Raw genomic sequence first — 22,817 nt, 5'->3', positions numbered from 1 at the left:
GGAAAGACATCATTCATTCATTCATCAAGTCTTTATTACGCTCCAGATCCCGTGCTGAGTGTTGGCTATGCAGCAGTGCCCAAGCTCCCTGGGGAAATCAGACAACAGTTCGGTCTGTGTCTGGACCACAGACAGGGACAAGGGCTCCACAGGACTAACCAGGGATGTGATAGAGGGTCCAGGAGATAGGACGTGCATGAAGGGCAGCTGGGGGAGCAGGTCTCAGGTAGGGAAGCCCTGTTTCGAGCAGGAGGAACACAAAGAAGCCAATGGTGCTGGAAGACAGTGACAGTTGTTCTAATTTAACTCAAGAATTAAATTATTCTGAAACACCTAACGGTTTGAGGTGGAAATCCACAAAATCTATACGAACCATTCTATATTGTATTCACCCCAAAGACTGAAAATGAACTTTTAAAAATTTGATCGAAATATAGTTGTGTTACAGTGTTGTGTTAGTTCCTGTGATTCATACACACACATAACCAAACTCCCGTTCCACCCTCCCCCAGCCCTCCATGGCAACCACGATTCTGGGTCTGTGCATCTGAGTCCCTTTGTTAGGTAAGCTCATGTGGGTCATATTTTTGATTCTACATATAAGTGGTATCAGATGGTATTTGTCTTTGTCTGACTTACTTCACTTAAGAGTGATCACCTCTAGGTCCATTCATGTCGCTGTAAATGGCATGATTCTGAACACGAGCTCTTGTTCATTGTCAGCAATGCCGACACGGTGTGAGCGTCTCCTGCGCGGCAGGCTCTGGGCTCTCTGCCTTCATTTGCATCTAACAGCTCTCGTAATACTACTAACTGCCCTATGTGGTGTGCCCTACTCACAGATGAGAAAACTGAGTCCCAGGCTCACACTGCCCAAAGTCACAGGGCTGAGGAATGGCAGGTGGGGCTCAAACCCGTGCCCCTGGGCTCCAGGCCTGCGCTCGGTCAGCACACCACCTCTCACATCTTTCTCTAAGGCCCCTGGAGAAGGGCAGTTATATCAAGAAGCATGTCTGTACTCCAGTCTCTTCACTCTATCCAAGTTCTCTGATCTCAAAAAGTACTCAGTACAACGGTTCAGGCTACGGCCTCAGGAGGCTCACCATCCCGGTGCCCCGCTGGTTCCACTTCTGATTCTGAACCAAAGGATTTCTTCCTCACCTCTGTCACTTATCATGAGTTCAAGGGTCTCAGTTTCACCTGTAAAATGGGCTGCTGTGAGTCCTCAAGTGGGTAGGGAGCCTTCTTAGACCTTCCCCATCTTTCCCTTCTGATACCAGAAGGTGTCAGAGGCCCAGATGAAGCAAAGCTGCTCATTAGGAGTTAGTCACACCGTTTCCCAGAGAATGCCCGTTACTAAAAGCAAAGTGCTGCATTGCCAGACTCTCAGGGTAGGAAGCAGATGGCAGACAACTGTCTGGAGGGTGGACACCCACGTCTTCTGACTCCTGTGTGGCACCTCCCCCGGCACGGGCTGCCTGGTGTCATCTGGGGACAGGCAGGCAGTAGTCATGAGCTGGGCCACAAAAGGGGGCAGGGCAGCCAACAAGCATCTGACAGCCCCAACCAGCAGGCAGCTGTGTGTCTGCTACCTGCAGCCTTGGTCTGCGGGAAGGCTGGGCTTGAGTCCAAATAAGGGGGGCTGAAGCCCAGACTCATCACTGCCACATCTCCACCTTCTGTATCCTGGCCCCGTGTTCTTTTTTTAATACATTTATTTATTTGGCCATGCCAGGTCTTAGCTGCAGCACATGGGGTCTTTGAGCTTTATTGTGGCATGTGAGCTCTTAGACGCAGCATGTGGAATTTCATGGATCCTGGGGCCCCTGTGCTAGGAGCATGGCGTCTTACTGGCTTCTACTGCTTACCCTCAGTGGATGAGGAAAAGTTGAAAATTGTCTTCAGACTGGGAGGTGGCAGGGTGTGGGGCCACAGAATCTGGAAGGTCTTTGTTTGGGGTTAGTGTGCCTGATGTGTCCTTGTGGGGACAAAGAGCAGTGAAACTTTTTTTTTTTTAATATTTTTATTATTATTTATTTATTTGGCTGCACCAGGTCTTAGCTGTAGCATATGGGATCTGCAGTTTCGGCATGCCAACTCTTCGTTGTGGCACTTGGGATCAAGTTTCCTGACCAGGGATCGAACCCAGGTCTCTTGCTCTGGGAGCCTGGAGTCTTAGCCACTGAACCATGAGGGAAGTCCCTGGACAGTGAACCTTCATCCTGCTCAGTGGTTTTCCCAACCTGACTCAGATCCTGGCCATCACACAGTTACTGCCTGAGTGCTGGAAATGCTGCCCTGGCCTGACACTTGTGATCGGAGCTCACAGGGCCCCCAGAACTGCCTCCTTCCGCTAGCCTGCCTCTTACGGGCTTTCTAGAGACGCAGTATGGTTGGGTGGTTAACGGGAACTGTTTAGATGAGATCCTGTCTCTTCTGTAAGATCTGGGCAGGTCGCTGAACCCCTGTGGGCCTCTATTTGCTCCTCTGTAGAGTGGATGTAGCCATGGGAGCCACTTCAGAGAGCTGAGATGAGAGCACACAGGTTGGCGCTTAGAAGGGGCAAGGCTTGTTATATGACGGTTAGCTCTTGCTATGATTATTACAGTTACAAATGTTCATTCTCCTGTGGTCCTCTGTCTCAACTCTGGTCATACCCTACACCCCCAGAGGCTCTATGGGACACTTGGGACCAGTGACAGACACATCTCTGAGGGCAGGGGACCACTGGCACTCAAGACAATGCCTGGTACGGCGGGAGCTTGATACGTATTCACTGAATGAATGAATGCAGATTTCTGCAGGATGCCTAGGATCTAGCAGGAGTGGGTACTCAGTATTTTCCCCAAGGGATTATTTTTCTTTTTTTTTTTAATTTATAGGCAAGACTGCACCCCTCAACCTGCCTTTCAAAGGCTTTGTGCTCACACAGCTAAGACTTGGGACCAGGAACCCTGCCTTTGCTTACTGCCATGTCCCAATTAAAGCCAGAGCCTGTCTAGAGCCTTATTTTCCTGAGAAAGATAATAATGCCCAATCCTGGGTCAAAATGAACAAGGTGACACAGGAAATGTGCCATGAGCTTCACAAAAGAAAACCTTACTATAATTATTACTATAAAGCGACATTATCTAGCATGTAACCCAAAACACGTTGTGTCAATGGGGCTATTCATTTACTGAAGATCAAGGATTCCCTTGTTTAGTTCCCTTCCCAGAGGCAAGGGTACAGGGTTCTTAACTAGCTCTCTGAAGATAAAGCAAATCCACTTACTGCAGGTTTCAAATGCAGAGTGAACAGATCTATCCTCTTCTCCTCACCAGCTTAAGTAAAATTTCACTTAGTATGTATTCTGAACACTGGACACAGTTTGGAAGAGATTCCAGGGCTTCCTTGCTTGTATGAAGAAAGTGAAGGTGACGTCGCTCAGTCGTGTCCGACTCTTTGCGACCCTGTGGACTGTAGCCTACCAGGCTCCTCGGTCCATGGGATTTTGCAAGCAAGAGTACTGGAGTAGGTTGCTATTTCCTTCTCCAGGGTTCTTCCCGACCCAGGGATTGAACCCAGGTCTCCCACATTCCTTGCTTGTATGGTTAACTGTTATAGATCTGGTGAGGAAAGTCTTACAGATACGGCTGTCTTCCCCGTAGGGAGGCATCCTAAACACAGGTGTGGCCACCCCCACTGCGGTCCCCGGTGGTGTGCCATGCCTACCAGGGGTCCAGCCTTGCTGTGACACTGCCACAAACAGGCGGCAATCTTCCACACAGTCCTTAAAAACCGCTGACGTGTCAATCGACCTTGCCCACAGGACCGCAGCTTCTGTTTGCTTCCAAATTCAGCCATCTGAAAAAATCTTGTCATTATGCTTTAAAAGTGACTTATGCTTCATTTTCTGCCCAACATGTACTGTGAGAATCCAGAACCTTTGTATTAAGATGAAGCTAACGGCAGTTTAGTAAGGGCTGCATGACCCAATAGCATCCTTGATTTTCCAAGGTGGGCTCAATAGGACAGAAGCAAACAAGAGACAACAGGAAAAAGAAAAAGTTGGCAACAAGAAGGCTTGAAACAGGAGGGAAGGGGGCAGGGCACAACCTTTAAAAGAATGACATAGCTCGAGGACAAGACATAGGCTAATTAGAACCAAAGAGGTCCAAGATGGTAAACAAGGTGACTTCCACTAGACCTTGAGCCGGAGAAGGCAATGGCACCCCACTCCGGTACTCTTGCCTGGAAAATCCCATGGACGGAGGAGCCTGGTAGGCTGCAGTCCATGGGGTCGCCACAAGTCAGACACGACTGAGCGACTTCACTTTCACTTTTCACTTTCCTGCATTGGAGAAGGAAATGGCAACTCACTCCAGTGTTCTTGCCTGGAGAATCCCAAGGACGGCGGAGCCTGGTGGGCTGCCGTCTATGGGGTCACACAGAATCGGACACGACTGAAGCGACTTAGCAGCAGCAGCAGACCTTGAGCCTCAGTATGTTCACACTGTAACACATCAGTAAGGTAAAAGACACACCTACAGGCATGTGGAACTGTGACAGGCCCATGAAGGTCAAAAAGTGGGCCGGGGCCCAATTCCTAGAAGTCCCCAGCGCTTCCCCAAAATACTGAAGAACTGATGCTTTCAAACTGTGGTGCTGGAGAAGACTCTTGAGAGTCCCTTGGACTGCAGGGAGATCCAACTAGTCAATCCTAAAGGAAATCAGTTCTGAATATTCATTGGAAGGAGTGATGCTGAAGCTCCAATACTTTGGCCACCTGATGCAAAGAGTTGACTCACTGGAAGAGACTCTGATGCTGGGAAAGATTGAGGGCAGGAGGAGAAGGGGACGACAGAGGATGAGATGGTTGGATGGCATCATGAACTTAATGGACATGTGTTTGAGCAGACTCGGGGAGATAGTGAAAGACGGGGAAGCCTGGTGTGCTGCCATTCATGGGGTTGCAAAGTCTGACATGACTGAGCGACTGAACAACAATTCCTCCAAGTCATCAGCCTATGAAATTACACACTCCTCTAAAAACTAACCACCTCACACCTCGGTGCAGCTCCTTCCTTCTAAGGTGGCCTACACTCTGTCAAGTGTGTTTCTCTCTAAATAAGTCCACTTCTTACCTATCACATTGTCTCTCATTTAATTCTTTCTGCAATGAGACATCAAGAACCCAAGCCTCATTAACTCCTGTGACCAGGTGTGATCTCCGTTAAAAGACTGTGGGCAAGTCCCAAACTGAGTTATACCATTTCAGGCTGGGGACTGTGAATTAAAGTTCTTTACTGCAGAACTTCTCAGAGCTTAGTGAGTTATTATGTATTGTGACCCTCTAACAGAAGATTATAGAGTACACGATCCTCAAGTTTGTTTGACCAGAAATCACTTTTCATTCGCCTTGCCTCAAAGCCAATATCTCAAGGAACTATAAAAACTGCTTATTAGCATAGCAAACTTTCCCACAAAATAGGCCGTTTCACCATCTATCAACTGCAAAGTAAATATTACTCTCGTTTCTTTGTAAACAGCCAGAAAAATATTACTCTTGCCTCCTCAAAAGTATGGGAGGCAGCAGAGGCACTGAAGCCTCTATTCTGACCCAAGATGGCCTCTTTTGCTGTTGTTGTTTTTTAATAGTCTGTCTTCTTAGACCAAATCAGAGTAATCGGTCATTGGCAAGTGAGTCTCCTACAAATACAGTTTGGCTGAGTGGGGTTGAGGGGTTGGCGGAGCGCTGTCTGAAGTGGCAGAGGATGATGGGACCAAAAGCCTGCAAATATCACCCACTGTCTTAGCTGAATTGTATCCAGGAGGGCCTGCCTCACCCAGCTAGGCCCTGGGGCCACAAGTTCATGGAGTTTGCTGGGCAGACGTTGCCTTTGTCAGGTGACCTCATCTGGTAAAGGCTGCTAACTGTTTGCCCACTGTCCATTCTCACTTTCTTTCATATATCTGAAGCCCTGATTTTTAAATGGATCCAGGAACACCTATAATACAGGCTTCATTTCACAAGTTCTCTTGCAGCGAGCTGCGGCCAGAGACCGTTTCCACCAATGAGATATACGCAGAAACACTGAGTGATGGCTTCCAGGAGATCTTGTTTTAGGACAGGTGATAAAGATCCTTTTGTTTCCCCATCTTTTACTTCAAACCCTTCCCTTCCTCCTGGTTAGAATGTGGGAAATGGCTGGTACTCAAGCAGCCCTTTTGGTCCATGAGGTGGAAAACAGTTACTGAGGGTACCCAGAAAACATAAGCAGTGGAGCCCTAGACCCTGACAGTTTTATGAACTGGACTGTTCGCCTCTGGATTCCTTTTACCTGAGAGAAATATATTTTCCTCTTGATTAAGCTATTGTGGGTTTTCTGTAACTGTTGAATTAAATCTTAACTATACAGTAGATAGTGCCTAAAATGTTTTTCATTGAGAAATTAATTTTAAACTTACAGAAAAGTAGCATGCCTATTACAGTGAATTCTGGTATACATTTTACCCAGGTTTACCAATTTATCAATATTTTGTCACATCTCTTGGTCTCACTTTCTCTACACACACACACACACATAATTTTTAACCATTTGAGAAGGAATCACATACATCATGCCCCTTTTTTCTGAAATAATTCAGTGTGAACAAGGCTCCCATATAACCATAGTCACCAGAGTCAGGAATTTTATTGGTCAAGTGTATGCATACTAAGTCCCTTCAGGACTCTTTGTGACTCCATGAACTGTAGGGATTCTCCAGGCAAAAATACTGGAGCGGGTTGCCATGCCCTCCTCCAGGGGATCTTCCTGATCCAGGGATCAAACCCATATCTCTTATGTCTCCTGCATTGGCCAGTGTGTTCTTTACCAGGAGCTCCATCTGGGAAGTGCTACTGGTACAATACTATTACCTAATCTACACTTCATATTCCAATTTTGCCAACTGCCTCAATAATGTGTTTCCCAGTCCAAGATCCAATCAGAATCATATATTTATTTGTCACATCTCAGATAACCATTTTTAAGGGAGTATTTCTCAAAAAAAAGAAAAAAGAAAAATCAAAATTAAAAAGAAATCAGATTATTTGCATATCCATTCAGCTCACTGCCACTACCACCTCTTTACTAAGTCACAAATCTGCCATTCTCCTGTGTCAAGCTCAATTCTAGACCTCTGCTTTCTTCCATCTTTCCCTGCTGCTATAACAGTGGGCATGAATGTCCTGGCTGAAGCTCTGAAGAATATCAACAATGCTGAAAAGAGAGGCAAATGCCAGGTGTTTATCAGGCCGTACTCCAAAGTCATCATCAGGTTTCCAGCTGTGATGATGAAGCATGGCTCATTCAGCACAGTCGCTTAGTCGGGTCCGACTCTTTGTGACCTCATGGATGGCAGCAAGTCAGTCTTCCCTGTCCATCAGCAACTCTCGGAGCTTGCTCAAACTCGTGTCCATCCAGTTGGTGATACCATTCCAACCATCTCATCCTCTGTAGTCCCCTTCTTCTCCTGCCTTCAATTTTGCCCAGCATCAGGATCTTTTCTAATGAGTCAGTTCTTTGCATCAGGTGGCCAAAGTATTGGACTTTCAGCTTCAGCATCAGTCCTTCCAATGAATATTCAGGACTGATTTCCTTTTGGATTGACTGCTTTGATCTCTTTGCTGTCCAAGGGACTCTCAAGAGTCTTCTCCAACACCACAGCTCAAAAGCATCAATTCTTTGGTGCTCAACTTTCTTTATAGTCCAACTCTCACATCCATACATGACTACTGGAAAAACCATAGCTTCGACTACATGGACGTTTGTCAGTAAAGTAATGTCTCTGCTTTTTATTTTTTTATTTTTATTTTTGGAAGATCCCTCTCTTTACTGATAAATCTGCTCAGCAAATACAGCTGTTACTCATTGCAACAAGGACATTCACATTGAATTAAAAAGTAGGGCTTTCTTTGGTGGTGCAGATTGTAAAGAATCTGCCCGCAATGCAGGAGAACTGAGTCCGATCCCTGGGTCGGGAAGATCCCTGGAGAAGGAAATAGCCACCTACTCCAGCATTCCTGCCTGGAGAATTCAATGGACAGAGGAGCCCGGCAGGCCACAGTCCATGGGGTCACAAAGAGTTGGACACAACTAAGTGACTAACATTTTCTTGAAAAAAAAAGGGAAGGGGATTGTCAATGTTTTGAGCACTCAAGACGTCCAGATACTTTGAATGGTAAATGCTGCCAGAAGGGATTGGAAGGGGTACCACTAATTCCATCACGTTCCATGGCTTCACTAGTCTCTCTCTCTCTCTGTGTTTTTTGGCCAGGCCTATGGCATGTAGGATTTTAGTTTCCTGAGCAGGGATGGAAAATTGTCCCCCTGCATTGGGACCACGGAGTCTTATCCACAGAACCACCAGCGAATTCCCCTCACTCATCCCTCACAAGCTATTTCAATAGTTCTTGCCCGGAGAATCCCAGGGACGGGGGAGCCTGATGGGCTGTCGTCTATGGGGTCGCACAGAGTCGGACATGACTGAAGCGACTTAGCAGCAGTAGCAACTGACTAAAAAGCAGAGAATGTCTCTGCTTTTTAATATGCTGCCTAGGTTGGTCATAGATTTTCTTCCAAAGAGTAAGTGTCTTTTAATTTCATGGCTGCAGTCACCATCTGCTGTGATTTTAGAGCCAAAAAAAAAAAAATGTCGGTCACTGTTTCGATTGTTTCCTCATCTATTTGCCATGAAGTGATGGGACCAGATGCCATGATCTTAGTTTTCTGAATGTTGAGTTTTGAGCCAAGTTTTTCAGTCTCCTCTTTCACTTTCAACAAGAGGCTCTTTAGTTCTTCTTCACTTTCTGCCATAAGGGTGGTATCATCTGTATATCTGAGGTTATTGATATTTCTCCCAGCAATCTTGATTCCAGCTGGCGTTTCTCATGATGTACTCTGCATATAAGTTAAATAAGCAGGGTGACAATATACAGCCTTGACGTACTCCTTTTCCTATTTGGAACCAGTCTGTTGTTCCATGTCCAGTTCTAACTGTTGCTTCCTGACCTGCATACAGATTTCTCAAGAGGCAGGTCAGGTGGTCTGGTATTCCCATTTCTTGAAGAATTTTCCACAGTTTATTGTGATCCACACAGTCAAAGGCTTTGACATAGTCTATAAAGCAGAAATAGATGCTTTTCTGGAACTCTCTTGCTTTTTCGATGATCCAGTGGATGCTGGCAATTTGATCTCTGGTTCCTCTGTCTTTTCTAAATCCAGCTTGAACATCTGGAAGTTCACGGTTCACATTTTGTTGAAGCGTGGCTTGGAGAATTTTGAGCATTACTTTGCTAGTGTGTGAGATGAGTGCAATTGTGCGGTAGTTTGAACATTCTTTGGCATTGGAATGAAAACTGACCTTTTCCAGTCCTGTGGCCACTGTTGAGTTTTCCAAATTTGCTGGCATACTGAGTGCAGCACTTTCACAGCATCACCTTTTAGGATTTGAAATAGCTCAGCTGGAATTCCATCACCTCCACTGGCTTTGTTCTTAGTGGTACTTCCTAAGGTCCACTTGACTTCACATTCTAGGATGTCTGGCTCTAATCCAGTGTTCACACCACTGTGGTTACCTGGGTCATGAAGATCTTTTTTGTATAGTTCTTCTGTGTATTCTTGCCACCTCTTCTTAATATCTTATGCTTCTGTTAGGTCTATACAATTTCTGTCCTTTATTGTACCAATCTTTGCATGAAATATTCCCTTGGAATCTCTAATTTTCTTGAAGAGATCTCTAGTCTTTCCCAGTCTATTGTTTTCCTCTATTTCTTTGCATTGATCACTGAGGAAGGCTTTCTTATCTCTCCTTGCTATTCTTTGGAACTCTGCATTCAGATGCTTTATCTTTCCTTTTCTCCTTTGCCTTCAGCTTCTCTTCTTTTCACAGCTATTTGTAAGACCTCACAGACAACCATTTTGCTTTTTTGCATTTCTTTTCCTTGGGGATGGTCTTGATCACTGCCTCCTGTACAATGTCATGAACCTCTGTTCATTGTTCTTCAGGCACTCTATCAGATCTAATCCCTTGAATCTGTTTTGCACTTTTACTGTATAATCATAAGGGATTTGATTTAGGTCATACTTGAATGGTCTAGTGGTTTCCCCCACTTTCTTCAATTTCAGTCTGAATTTGGCCATAAGCAGTTCATGATCTGAGCCACAGTCAGCTCCTGGTCTTGTTTTTGCTGACTGTATAGAGCTTCTCCATCTTTGGCTGTAAAGAATATAATCAATCTGATTTTGGTGTTGACCATCTGGTGATATCCATGCGTAGAGTCTTCTCTTGTGTTGTTGGAAGAGGGTGTTTGCTATGACCAGTGTGTTCTCTTGGCAAAACTCTATTAGCCTTTGCCCTGCTTCATTCTGTACTCCAAGGCCAAATTTGCCTGTTACTCCAGGTGTTTCTTGACTTCCTACTTTTGCATTCCAGTCCCCTATAATAAAAAGGACATCTTTTTTTGGTGTTAGTTCTAGAAGGTCTTGTAGGTCTTCATAGAACCGTTCAGCTTCAGCTTCTTCAGCATTACTGGTTGGGGCATGATTTAGATTACTGTGGTATTGAATGGTTTGCCTTGGAAACAAACAGAGATCATTCTGTCGTTTTTGAGACTGCATCCAAGTACTGCCTTTCAGACTCTTGTTGACCATGATGGCTACTCCATTTCTTCTAAGGGATTCTTGCCCACAGTAGTAGATATAATGGTCATCTGAATTAAATTTGCCCATTCCAGTCCATTTTAGTTCACTGATTCCTAAAATGTCATGTTCACTCTTGCCATCTCCTGTTTGATCACTTCCAATTTACCTTGAATCATGGGCCTAACATTCCAGTTTCTTATGCAATATCGTCTTTACAGCATCAGACTTTCCTTCCATCACCAGTCACATCCAAAATTAGGCATTGTTTTTGCTTTGGCACCATCTCTTCATTCTTTCTGGAGTTATTTCTCCACTCATCTCCAGTAGCATATTGGGCACCTGCTGACCTGGGGAGTTCATCTTTCAGTGTCCTATCTTTTTGCCTTTTCATACTGTTTATGGGGTTCTCAAGGTAAGAATACTGAAGTGGTTTGCCATGCCCTTCTCCAGTGGACCACATTTTGTCTAAACTTCCCACTATGTTTCTGAGAATTCTCAGAAACATGGTAACATTGGCTAATTTGAAATCATCGCTGATCACAGGGCTGGGAAAACTGTTGTGAATCTCACAGGCAGGCTAAGTAAGTGTGGAATGGTCAGCCCCAGATTTGATGTGCACCTCTAAGATCCAGAAAAATGGCCAAATAACTTGCTCCCATCCCATCAGTTTGGTTTCATTGTACTGACAACCTCAAATGACATCATGGACCATGAAGAAGCAAGATGAAAACACACAGGAGGGAAAATCCTTGGATTCTTTTTCTAGGGACTTAATACATCCAAAGAAAATGCCTCAGAGCACAAAAAATATTATAGACCTCTGAATACACCAGCACCTACCTCACCCCCACCTCATCCTAATGTGATTTCCTAGATCTACCCACATCTCCTTCCCCGATTATTCCCCATCCTGCTTCCAGGAGTTCTGCCCATCCAGGTCACAGCAAGGCCATGGTAATTGCAGTGTTAGAAATTCTCTCAGACAGGGTGTCAAGGGAGGAGATCATCCTATTACGCACACCATTTCCAATAACCGCCTAATGGACTCAATATACTGGCAACAATTGCAGAGGCCCTTGACAAAGAGGTGGGAACAGGGATCCTTTAAGCCTCCTGGATGTAACTAGCCATTAAACAGTTGTCTGAGCTTTGCTCAGTTGTAGCAGCAATCAATATCTTGAGGGCATTTGATAAGGTTAACTTAGGAGGTATGATTTATTCGTCCTTGTGGGCTTATTTCCACCCTATCTGTCTCTATAGCAAGAATCACGCTTGCTGACAGTTCATCGCTGATGTACAGCAGCGCTCTCTGCACCTTCACTGGGCTTATTCTTTAGGCACCAGTCAGTTCCTTGCATTTTATGTAATATAAAGAAAAGATAGGATTTTTCTAATAATGAAATTTATTAAAAGGTGTAGGTTGGTATATTACTACAATAATCACCCTGTTCCCAGGAAACAGTTCCTAAGGAATCAGAGTGGTAGTGGGCTGGTTAGCACCTTGTAGGGAGGATCTGATAAATAGGCTGACAAGGACTCCCTCCCTCGGACACCCTGGAGGATCCTGCTGATGAACCACGGAAGCCCCACACCTCATGATAACCCAACAGGCCTAGGAGACACATAGGTACCGTCTGTCTCCATTGAACTTGGGTCTCAGGCTAAAGCTGGAAAAGATAGGGGTGAAGTGGGAGGGTCGATTTTCTGGCAAATGAAATGCACTGACTGCACTTTCGGGAAGACCACCACCTGCATAACTGCTGTCACATTTTCAAACTGCAGTTTCATTGATTCAGAGTCACCGGATGGGCGAGCAGAGGGTGAGCGCAAATGTCTCCCTGAGAAGGAGGCCGTCCTTACAGCAGTTTCTGCTTAGCTGCAGAGAGGGCCCCCAGGCCGGCTTTGAGGGGAGCGGGAATCTGAGCTGGAAGGCAGAGAAAAGAGGGGTGGCGGGCTGCTCACACCTGTGAGCTGGCACTTCCAGGTCCATTTTTCCTGAGACCACCACGAGAATGCGTCACCTGCATTCCTTTTTTAGGGCTTTGAACTTAACGATGGAGCCATCAGCGTTCTGCCTTCTGTCCCCGTCCAGTTGTAGCCCCACTGAGATGCTGCTGTATCTCCCACGTTGGATACAGGGTGGGCCCATGGAAGCCCTTCAGTACACATCTGTGTGCTGGAGGAACAGCTATGAGCTAACACAGAATCCCATCAACAGAGACCCCGTCCCAGAGGATGCTGGGAGCGAAAAACTCCTGAAAACTGGGCACCATCAATACCGTCTAGGCAGTGTTTCCAGAGTCGGTTAAATGCCACTGAAATAGGAGGACTTCCCTGGTGGTCCAGTGGTGAAGAATCCACCTTCCAATGCAGGGACATGGGTTCAATCCCTGGTTGGGGAACTAAGATCCCATATGCCTTGAGGCAACCAGGCCAGCATGTCACAACTACTGAGCTCAGATGCCACAACTAGAGGAGCCCATGTACCTCAAAGAAGAGCCTGGGCACCACAATGCAGACCCAGTGCAGCCAAAGAAATGAATATCAAAAAATAAATGCCTGTTACTGTAAACAAAAACACTGTAAAAGAATTCCTTGGTGGTCCATTGGTTAAGGCTCCATACTTCCACTGCAGAGGATGAGGCGTGGGTTTGATCCATAGTCAGGAAACTAAAGTCTTGCATGCCACACAATATGGTAAAAAACAAGAGAAAGAAAATCACCGTAACGGGACAAATTCCCTGGTTTCTAGGGGAAAATAGACAGGAAAAAGGGAGAGAAGGTGGGAAAGAAGGGGAAGGAGGAATGGGAGGAAGGAAAGGAAAAAAGGCAGAGAGGAAAAAAGAAAAGTTACTAAAAGTAGAGGCACAGGTGGGGGTATAAGAGAAAAAAATATGAGACAACCAAACGCGACGTGCAGGTAAGTTCCATTCTGATTCCACAAACTGAGTATTCAAACTGCTCTGGTGGACCTCCCTGATGGTCCAGTGGATAAGAATCCGCTTGCCAGTGCAAGGGGCATGGGTCCCATCCCTGGCCCGAGAAGATTCCACATGCCAAAGGGCAACTGTGAGCCGCAACTCCTGAGACTGCGTGCTGAACTACTGAAGCCCGTGTGCCTGGGGCCTGCGCTCTGCAACAAGAGAAGCCACCACAGAGAGAAGCCCGCAGACCACAGCTCGGGAGTAGCCTCTGCTCGCTGCGGCTGGAAAAAGCTGGAACAGAGCGATGAAGACCCAGCATAGCCAAATCCAAATAATAAATAAATGCCTTTGTGACAATCAGTGTGAAGTATTAGATGGTATTAAAATATTATTGTTAATGGTATCAGGTATGATAATTACATGGTAATTATGATGTTGTTTTTATAAGTCTTTGTTATTTATACTGAGCATTTATAATTGAAATGACCTACCTGGGATTCACTTTAAAATATATCAGCAAAAAACAAAACTCAAACAGGGGCTCTGTATCCACCTCAAGGGGTGGGATGGGGAGGAAGATGGGAGGGAGTTTTAAAAGGGAGGGGATATACCTGTGCTTATGGCTGATCCATGTTGAGGTTTGACAGAAAACAGCAAAATTCTGTAAAGCAATTATCCCTCAATAAAAATAAATTAATTTTAAAAATTTATCAGCAAAAACCAAAACAGCAAAAAGTTGGTAGGGAATGGACAAGGCTGGCAAAATGTTGCTAATTATTGACACTGGGTTTGAATTCGTGTAGGTTCATTATACTATTCTTTCTATGTTTTGTAGAAAGAAATTTACTTTTTATGTAACTTTGAAACCTTTCAAAAGAAAAATATTTTACAAGCAGAACTCACAATCTCCAACCCCTGAACCAAGATGTACCATCTTTTTTGTTAGTTAATTTAATGCATGTTTACTGAAACTCTGCTATGCAAAAAGCATTGAGGTAGGAACTGTGACGGATACAGAGCTATGTAAAACAAGATCAAATATCAAATATATACAGGGCAAATATCTCTGATGGTTTATATTTGACTTTCTGGGCACAGAAAACCCTGACTCTTCCCAGAAGCTGGGTATGCTCATCTGTAGCCAACAGCCTCCATTCTAAAGCTAGCCACATCCCTCACTAGCCAGGCCATCTTGGACAAGCCACTTACCTTTCCTAAGCCTCCGTTTCCTCGTTGATAAAAAGCTATTAATGGTAGAGACCACTTCGTGAGCTGGTTATGAGCATTAAGTAAGATAATAACAGGCTTAGCCAAGTGTCTGCTTAAGCTATTGATAAAGAGCCAGTGACAATAGCTAGCACCGTGATCTGGTTAGAGCAGCCTGCCAGTAGCTCTTTGAGCCATCAGAAAAAAGTGCCCTTTTCTCAGGGCCATGAACAAGGGTGAAGGACTTGGCTGGTCTTAGCCCCTTGTGTAGGGCTCAATCTGTACCTCATATGTGGGGCCTCTGAAGATGTTTGCCAGACCCACCCTGATTCTCATCAAATTTCCCAGAAGGAAGGGAAGCTCCAGAGCTTGCCTACAACTGAGCTTGTGGAAGAATGTGCTTAGCACTCAAAAAGCAGATGCTTGGTGCTAACCAACTTGTGTTTGGTGGTTGTTGCAGCAGCAGGATAGCTGGGTTGAGAAAAAGCAACCACCAGCAGGTGCTTTACAACTAACTCCCCACAAACCCACTCTTCCTCCACCACCAGCCTTCACCTCACTGAGCTGGGGTGCTTTTAAACATGCCTTTGCTAGTGCTCCATCCTCCTCGTGCATTTTAAAACTGTGTTTTCATTTCTCCTCAGTGATGGTAACAGGAATAGTGACTCATGTCTTTATGTAGATTAATTGCTTGTTTCCCTGGGAATGAAAGTTACTTTATCACTGGGCCTGGTTACACCTCGTCTCCTCTTTCTTCTCCTTCTCCTCCTTCCCCCCAATGCTTCCCCCGCCTCCACTTTAATTAAAAGGCAAACAGTGTCAGCACCACCAATCAAGCCATTCACTTCAGCGTGTATTTTGCTACGTGGTGGATTGAAATGTACCAGCCACATCCCAGCTGCAGGCACCATTAATGCCTCCACAGTCACACAAATGTGCATCTGTATCAGAGATGCAGATGAAGCTAGAGCCTGCCTGAGGGGATGCCTTTGTGAAGAGACACGTGCCTCATCCGTGCAAAGCACTGGGCTGTAGGGGAAGTGTACACGGTTCACGTGCACTGTATTCAGGCACAGACAGACACGTCTGCCACATGCAGGCATTCGGGAGCCAGAAATTCAAATCCATTACAGACTCTCTGGAAGGCTGGAGGAACACTTCACAAGGTTGGTGCTTTTGTCAGTGTTATGACCAAGGATTATACGGAGCCTTCATTAATATTAACATCTTTACAAATACTATGAGTTAGGACTATCTTTTCTAGTAAAATGTCCTATAAATAAAAGTACATTTGTGTACATCTATGGAGCTTCCCTGGTGGCTCAGACAGTAAAGAATCTGCCTGCAATGCAGGAAACCTGGGTTTGATCCCTGGTTTGGGAAGATTCCCTGGAGAAGGAAACAGCAACCCACTCCAGTATTCTTGCCTGGAGAATTCCATGGACAGAGGAGCCTGGCGGGCTATAGTCCACGGGGTTGCAAAGAGTTGGGCATGACTGAGCGACTAAGCATACACACACACATACACACATCTATAGATTTTGGACTACATCAGAAGAATGACAGATAAAAAAATGCTTCCTCAAATAGTCAAGTGAAAATAAATTCAAATTCATACACTAAGGTAGATCGTAATAGCACAGCATATTACACAGAGTTTTTTTTTTTGGCCACTCCGAGAGGCACGTGGGATCTTAGTTCCCTGAGCAGGGATCAAACCCTCACCCCTTGCAGTGGAAGCACAGTCTTAACCTCTGAACCACCAGGGAAGTCCCACAGAGTTTTTCTTTGAGTAGTCCAGTAACTAAGATTGTTGCCTTCCAGATAACAAGGATAGGGATAATTTTAAAAAGCAAACAAGAAACGTTAAATCTGTATTACAGTGTGTGAGTCTGTTTTCTGAGGCATGCCACTCACAATGACACACTTCTTCTAAGAATCTGCCTGAAATATTGGCTCTAACTATGTCATGAATAGCAACCTCTCCACGCTTCAGTGTGGATTGATTTCTTGAAGAGAACAAAGTGCTTGCAGTGCACAGAATTTATATCAAATGAAAATCTTTCCAAGAAGTTTGAGTAAGTGCTAGATTAGAACTGGAAAAACCAATAATTTGGGAATACAGTCTAAATATTTTTTAACAATGCAATTGAATCAACCACTATATATCACTAGACTTTGTAATTTAAGAAACATTATTTTTATATCTTTAAGCCTGTTAAACTGGTTTCATTTGAGAAAATAGAAAATGAACATTTTAAGTTCTTTCAAAGAAGTTCTCTATGGTTTTAATTTCAGTCAACCATGATTCTCCACTAAGTGTATATTAAGGTCATTTTCTTCTAATTTCGTGTTTACCACTGCCAGCCTTTGGTCACTTTTTAGCCATATACATTTTTTTCTAGTTTCAAAAGCAATAAATGTTCTTTGCAAAAATTCAGCTATCGTCTATTATCCTACCACAGAGAAATGATTACTAGACAATTTAGCATCATGTTATATGCTTTTCTAGTCAAACATATTATTAAAACAGTGCTTATTAAAACAACATAATTCCAGTTATTTATCATTTCTTTCACCTCCTACCAATAACATGTCATGGATAACTTCCCTTATGGAATTGTTTGGTTCTATAAGCCCAATTTTCAGTGCATGGTTGCAGAGTTTGCTGTTTTACGGATGTAGCATAACTTACTTAACCAACTCCCTAATGTGGGTAAAACAATATTATAAACAAATGGGAAAAAATCCTAATACAAACACCTTTTCAAAGTTCTCTTATTTAAAATGTTTCCTTTACATATAAATAGCTCACTATATATATATTTTTTAATCACCATAGATAAATCAAAAATTAAGTAAATGACAAAGAAATTGGCAAATGAGCCTTAGAAGGTACATGATTTCGTATTTTAGATTTCATTCAAACCCTTCTTATTTTCTATGGTTCTGAGCCAGAAAATCTGCAGAAGAGAAATTCTAGGTAGAGGGATGTAGGGCCACTTTCAGCACTAGGCCTGGGCTCGCTGCGGGACAGAACCCCGGCCTGTCTCCTCCTTGAACTGTGTTGTTGGTGAGTTTGACAGAAACCTGCCTGTGTCCTCCTCTCCTGCACTTTCTGGGGCAGTTGCTACACTTCTGTTTTTACTGTGCTCCGTGTCAGGTTCTCGGCATCCCACAGTCACACCTTTCCCAGAGGTAAACGGAGCTCAGCAGCCGAGGACTCGCCCATGATAATTCTAAGTATGGAGTGTAGTGGTGAGCTGGAAACAAACAACTTGTTAAAAATACTGCATATGAAAAACGAGCGCGATTTCAAAATAAATATTGTTTCCTTGCCATTTTGTTGGACTGCGTTTGATCCTTTTGTAACACAAAATTTTCATTCAGGGCTTCTTTCCATGTTGCAATTTGCCATTGCATCATCCTCATGTCATGGTATATTTCTCAATGGGCTATTTGTTTGGAGACTTTTTCCTTTTCTTTTTGCCAAATTCTGTGAACAATGATTTACTTCAGTGGGAAACTCCACAGCATCTTTGCAGAAAGCTCATGTGTGCAATTGTATTCCTTTGTGCTTTCATTGGTTTGGTTGTACAAGAGAAATCATTTAAAAAATATAAAATCAATAATTCAAGTTAAAGAGAAAAAAATCTCAACATGCTCTTTTTCCTCCCTGGGCATTGCACTGTTCACCTTTAGCATGGAGTCATGAACTACAGGATTTAGGAGACTCGACCAAGATCACATAGCTAGTAACCACTGGAACCAAGATTTGAACCCAAACTTTCTGGCTGCAGAGTCCAAATTCTTAATATTATTATATGGTTAGTTTCACTACACACACCCAGTCTTGTGGCTAGGGAAAAAGTTAAAAAATTATTATTCACAAGGAGTATTTAATCTGAGGTCACCATACCAACTCCTAGGAGGTCAAAGCACACCAAACTGAAAGCTGAAGATTAAAATAAAGTCTGTACACTGAATGATAGGCATTTCAGATTCTGTTCTCTTTCATGCTCTCAGAACGGTGGAAATTAATTGTATCTATCCAAAGCAGAAGTATTCTTAGGAGATGTAGTCATAGAAGAAACTAAATATTCCCATTAAAGAAAAATCCTTTCCACACTTCCTTTAGGAGTCGCTCAAAGAAAAACTTGGCTCAGTGCCAGATCATTCTTCAAAGAAGGTCTACCAATTACCAAACCCATCACACAAAGCCTGCAATCAAAGGTTTAAGAGCCTCACTCTTATGGTGTGCGGACAGTCAAACTTCTCCAAACATGTGAGAAAAGCCTGAAACAAACAAACAAATTGAAAAGATGGAACTCAGAAGCCACAGAAACAATACAAGGGCTAGAAAAAGGTTTTTAAAAATCCACTGTATTTAATATCTTCAGAGCCAAACAAGGAGACACTGCATGCACGAAATGACAAGATATTTCCTTAAAAATTAGAAAACAAGAATGACACTTTGCAAATCAAAAATTTGAAAACAAAGATCTCAGTAGCAGGAAACATAAGAAAATTAGAAGATCAATTTAAGTGGCATATTGTTCAGCTAAGCAGAGTTCCAGGAGAGAAAACAGGAGAAAATCAAACAGAAGGAATTAGCTAAGTGAAAATAAAATACATTTTCTCAGAAATGAAAGGCATGAGTTTTCATATTTAAAACGGCCAAATAATCAAAATAATTAATGAAAAAACATTCAAATCATGGCAAATCACTGTGAAAGAGCAGAATACATTGGTAGAAAAAACACTGAAAGAGCTGGAGAAAGGGAACAACAAAGGACTTTTCAGTAACAAGAAAGGGTAGTGGAGGAGCCTTCAAAATTCTGGGAAAAATTATTTTCAGATAGGGATTTTATACCCAGCCAGACTATGAAATGCCTGGGTAGAATAAATACATTTTCAGAGATACAAGGACTCAAAACGTACCTTGCATGTACCCTTTCTTTAAAAACCCCTTGAGGAAAAAACACAATTAAATCAAGAAAGAAAAAGATACTGGGGTCCAGGAAAAGAGAATCCAATATGGGAGAATGGACAAAAGCAAGTCCCTAAACCACAGCTCGCTAGGAGTGGAGAAAAAAACAAGAGAAAACAAAACAAAAACCAGCCCAAACTGGAGTAGAATACAGGCCATGTGACACATCTGCTGGAACAGTTGAAAAAACATATTAACAATAGGCTCATAGAAAATTTAAAGAAAAAAATGAAGTGTTTATTAGCTCTGGGTAAAATGAACTGCAGTATATAAAATTATGTGGCTTGGGGGTGAAAAATTTATGCAGTCATTATAATACAAACAATGATTTAATGAAGACTTGTCCTATGACTAAGTTGTGGAGAAGGAAAGCAAGAAAACAGTATAAGAGAGAAAGCTAAATTCTCATCTCCTGTGACTGAGAGTCAACAGATAATACCCAAATTGATCAGTAAAACAGTCGTGTATGTGTATGCAAGACAATCTCAGGAAAAATATATGAGGGGTTAATGATGTTGGTTGCCTGCAGAGAGGGGATTATAGAGATTCAGGAGCAGGGTAAGGAGACTCTTTATTGTTTTTACCCTTTTTCTTTTGAATTTTGAACTATGTTAATATATTACCTTTTTGAATAAAGAAAAGAAATAATTAAAAGAGAAATAGCAGAAAGAGGATAATTTTTTAGAAACATGGAACAACTAATAGGAAAATGGTTAAGACTGTTCAAAGGGGTTGTTTTTAAGGAGGAGAACTAGGGGATGAGGTAAAAGAAAGAGAAGAGACTGCTGCATTTATTATAGGTATAAGCTTTTAAAAATTCAATTTTATGTTTAAAATTAAGTGCATGTATTTATATAAATAAAAAGTTAAAATAATGTTAGAATATGAGAACAACTATAGAGGTAAACTTGGTGAGGTGAAAAAGAACTGGCTACAGTAGGAATCTATGCAGATGTCAACCCTGAGTGAGCAAAATGCTAATGTCCTTAATAAAACTTTTTCCTCTAATCAGTTTTTGTCCAAAAAGGTGCAGTAGAAAGTAAATTTGTATGTGAATGACAAAAAGAAATACTACTTAAATCTCAAAGAAAGGACACGTTCCCTCAGTTTCTTCACTTTTTAACATGTAAATCTAGAAAACTAATCCCAGAGGACATGACATGAGTTATGATTTTAGAGAGTTCAGTTCAGTTCAGTTCAGTCGCTCAGTCGTGTCCGACTCTTTGCAACCCCATGAATTGCAGCACGCCAGGCCTCTCTGTCCATCACCAACTCCCGGAGTCTACCCAAACCCATGTCCATCGAGTCGGTGATGCCATCCAACCATCTCATCCTCTGTCGTCCCCTTCTCCTCCTGCCCCCAATCCTACCCAGCATTAGGGTCTTTTCCAATGAGTCAACCCTTCGCATGAGGTGGCCAAAGTATTGGAATTTCAGCTTCAACATCAGACCTTCCAATGAACACCCAGGATTGATCTCTTTTAGTATGGATTGATTGGATCTTCTTGCAGTCCAAGGGACTCTCAAGAGTCTTCTCCAACATCACAGTTCAAAAGCATCAATTCTGCGGTGCTCAGCTTTCTTCACTGTCCAACTCTCACATCCATACATGACCACTGGAAAAACCATAGCCTTGACTAGACAGACTTTTGTTGGCAAAGTAATGTCTCTGCTTTTCAATATGCTATCTAGGTTGGCCATAACCTTCCTTCCAAGGAGTAAGCGTCTTTTAATTTCATGGCTGCAATCACCATCAGCAGTGATTCTGGAGCCCAAAAAAATAAAGTCTGACACTGTTTCCACCGTTTCGCCATCTATTTCCCATGAAGTGATGGGACCAGATGCCATGATCTTAGTTTTTAGAACGCTGAGCTTCAAGCCAACTTTTTCACTCTCCTCTTTCACCTTCATCAAGAGGCTCTTTAGTTCTTCTTCACTTTCTGCCATGAGGGTGGTGTCATCCACATATCTGAGGCTATTGATATTTCTCCCGGCAATCTTGATTCCAGCTTGTGTTTCTTCCAGCCCAGTGTTTCTCATGATGTACTCTGCATATAAGTTAAATAAGCAGGGTGACAATATACAGCCTTGACGTACTCCTTTTTCCTATTTGGAACCAGTCTGTTGTTCCATGTCCAGTTCTAACTGTTGCTTCCTGACCTGCATACAGGTTTCTCAAGAGACAGGTCAGATGGTCTGGTATTCCCATCTCTTTCAGAATTTTCCACAGTTTATTGTGATCCACACAGTCAAAGGCTTTAGCATAGTCAATAATGCAGAAATAGATGTTTTTCTGGAACTCTCTTGCTTTTTCGATGATCCATCAGATGTTGGCAATTTGATCTCTGGTTCCTCTGCCTTTTCTAAAACCAGCTTAAACATCTGGAAGTTCACAGTTCACGTATTGCTGAAGCCTGGCTTGGAGAATTTTGAGCATTACTTTACTAGCATGTGAGATGAGTGCAATTGTGCGGTAGTTTGAGCATTCTTTGGCATTGCCTTTCTTTGGGATTGGAACGAAAACTGACCTTTTCCAGTCCTGTGGCCACTGCTGAGTTTTCCAAATTTGCTGGCATATCGAGTGTAGCACTTTCACAGCATCACCTTTGAGGATTTGAAATAGCTCAACTGGAATTCTTTCACCTCCACTAGCTTTGTTCGTAGTGATGCTTTCTAAGGCCCACTTAACTTCACATTCCAGGATGTCTGGCTCTAATCTACAAATTTCAGAGATCTACAGTAACCACCAAATTGCATTAAAACAACTAAAGAAAGTAGTCTTAAATATGGCTATGTATACTTGGGTAATATAAAGGTTAATTTTTCCAATAGATCTTGGAAAAGCTGGGTTCTAAACATGCTTTTATGATTCTGACTCCTAAAAAAATACTTACCCCTTAATTTGGAGAGCATGGGACCTGTATCAACCCTTTTAATTCACTTGATTCAGTGGTAACTGATCACTTGGGTACAAGGGGCCCAAAGAAGGTTCTCTCAGAACCTTGGCACCAGAATCTGAGGTCTGTTGGA

General features: G+C 43.1%; 1 protein-coding gene and 1 pseudogene across 1 annotated transcript in view; one reads left to right on the top strand and one right to left on the bottom strand.

Moving 5' to 3' along the window:
- TRIM2 (tripartite motif containing 2) overlaps positions 1-22,817 on the bottom strand; it is a 179,389-nt gene that overhangs the window by 143,133 nt on the left and 13,439 nt on the right. The gene's annotated exons all lie outside the window — the stretch shown is intronic.
- LOC145527386 (small ribosomal subunit protein uS8-like) lies at positions 7,205-11,433 on the top strand (annotated as a pseudogene).

The sequence above is a fragment of the Giraffa tippelskirchi genome, chromosome 11 (assembly GCF_054371585.1).
Source record: "Giraffa tippelskirchi isolate mGirTip1 chromosome 11, T2T-mGirTip1v1.2.pri, whole genome shotgun sequence".
Classification (NCBI taxonomy): Eukaryota; Metazoa; Chordata; class Mammalia; order Artiodactyla; family Giraffidae; genus Giraffa; species Giraffa tippelskirchi.
This window is presented reverse-complemented; position numbering and strand designations above follow the sequence as displayed.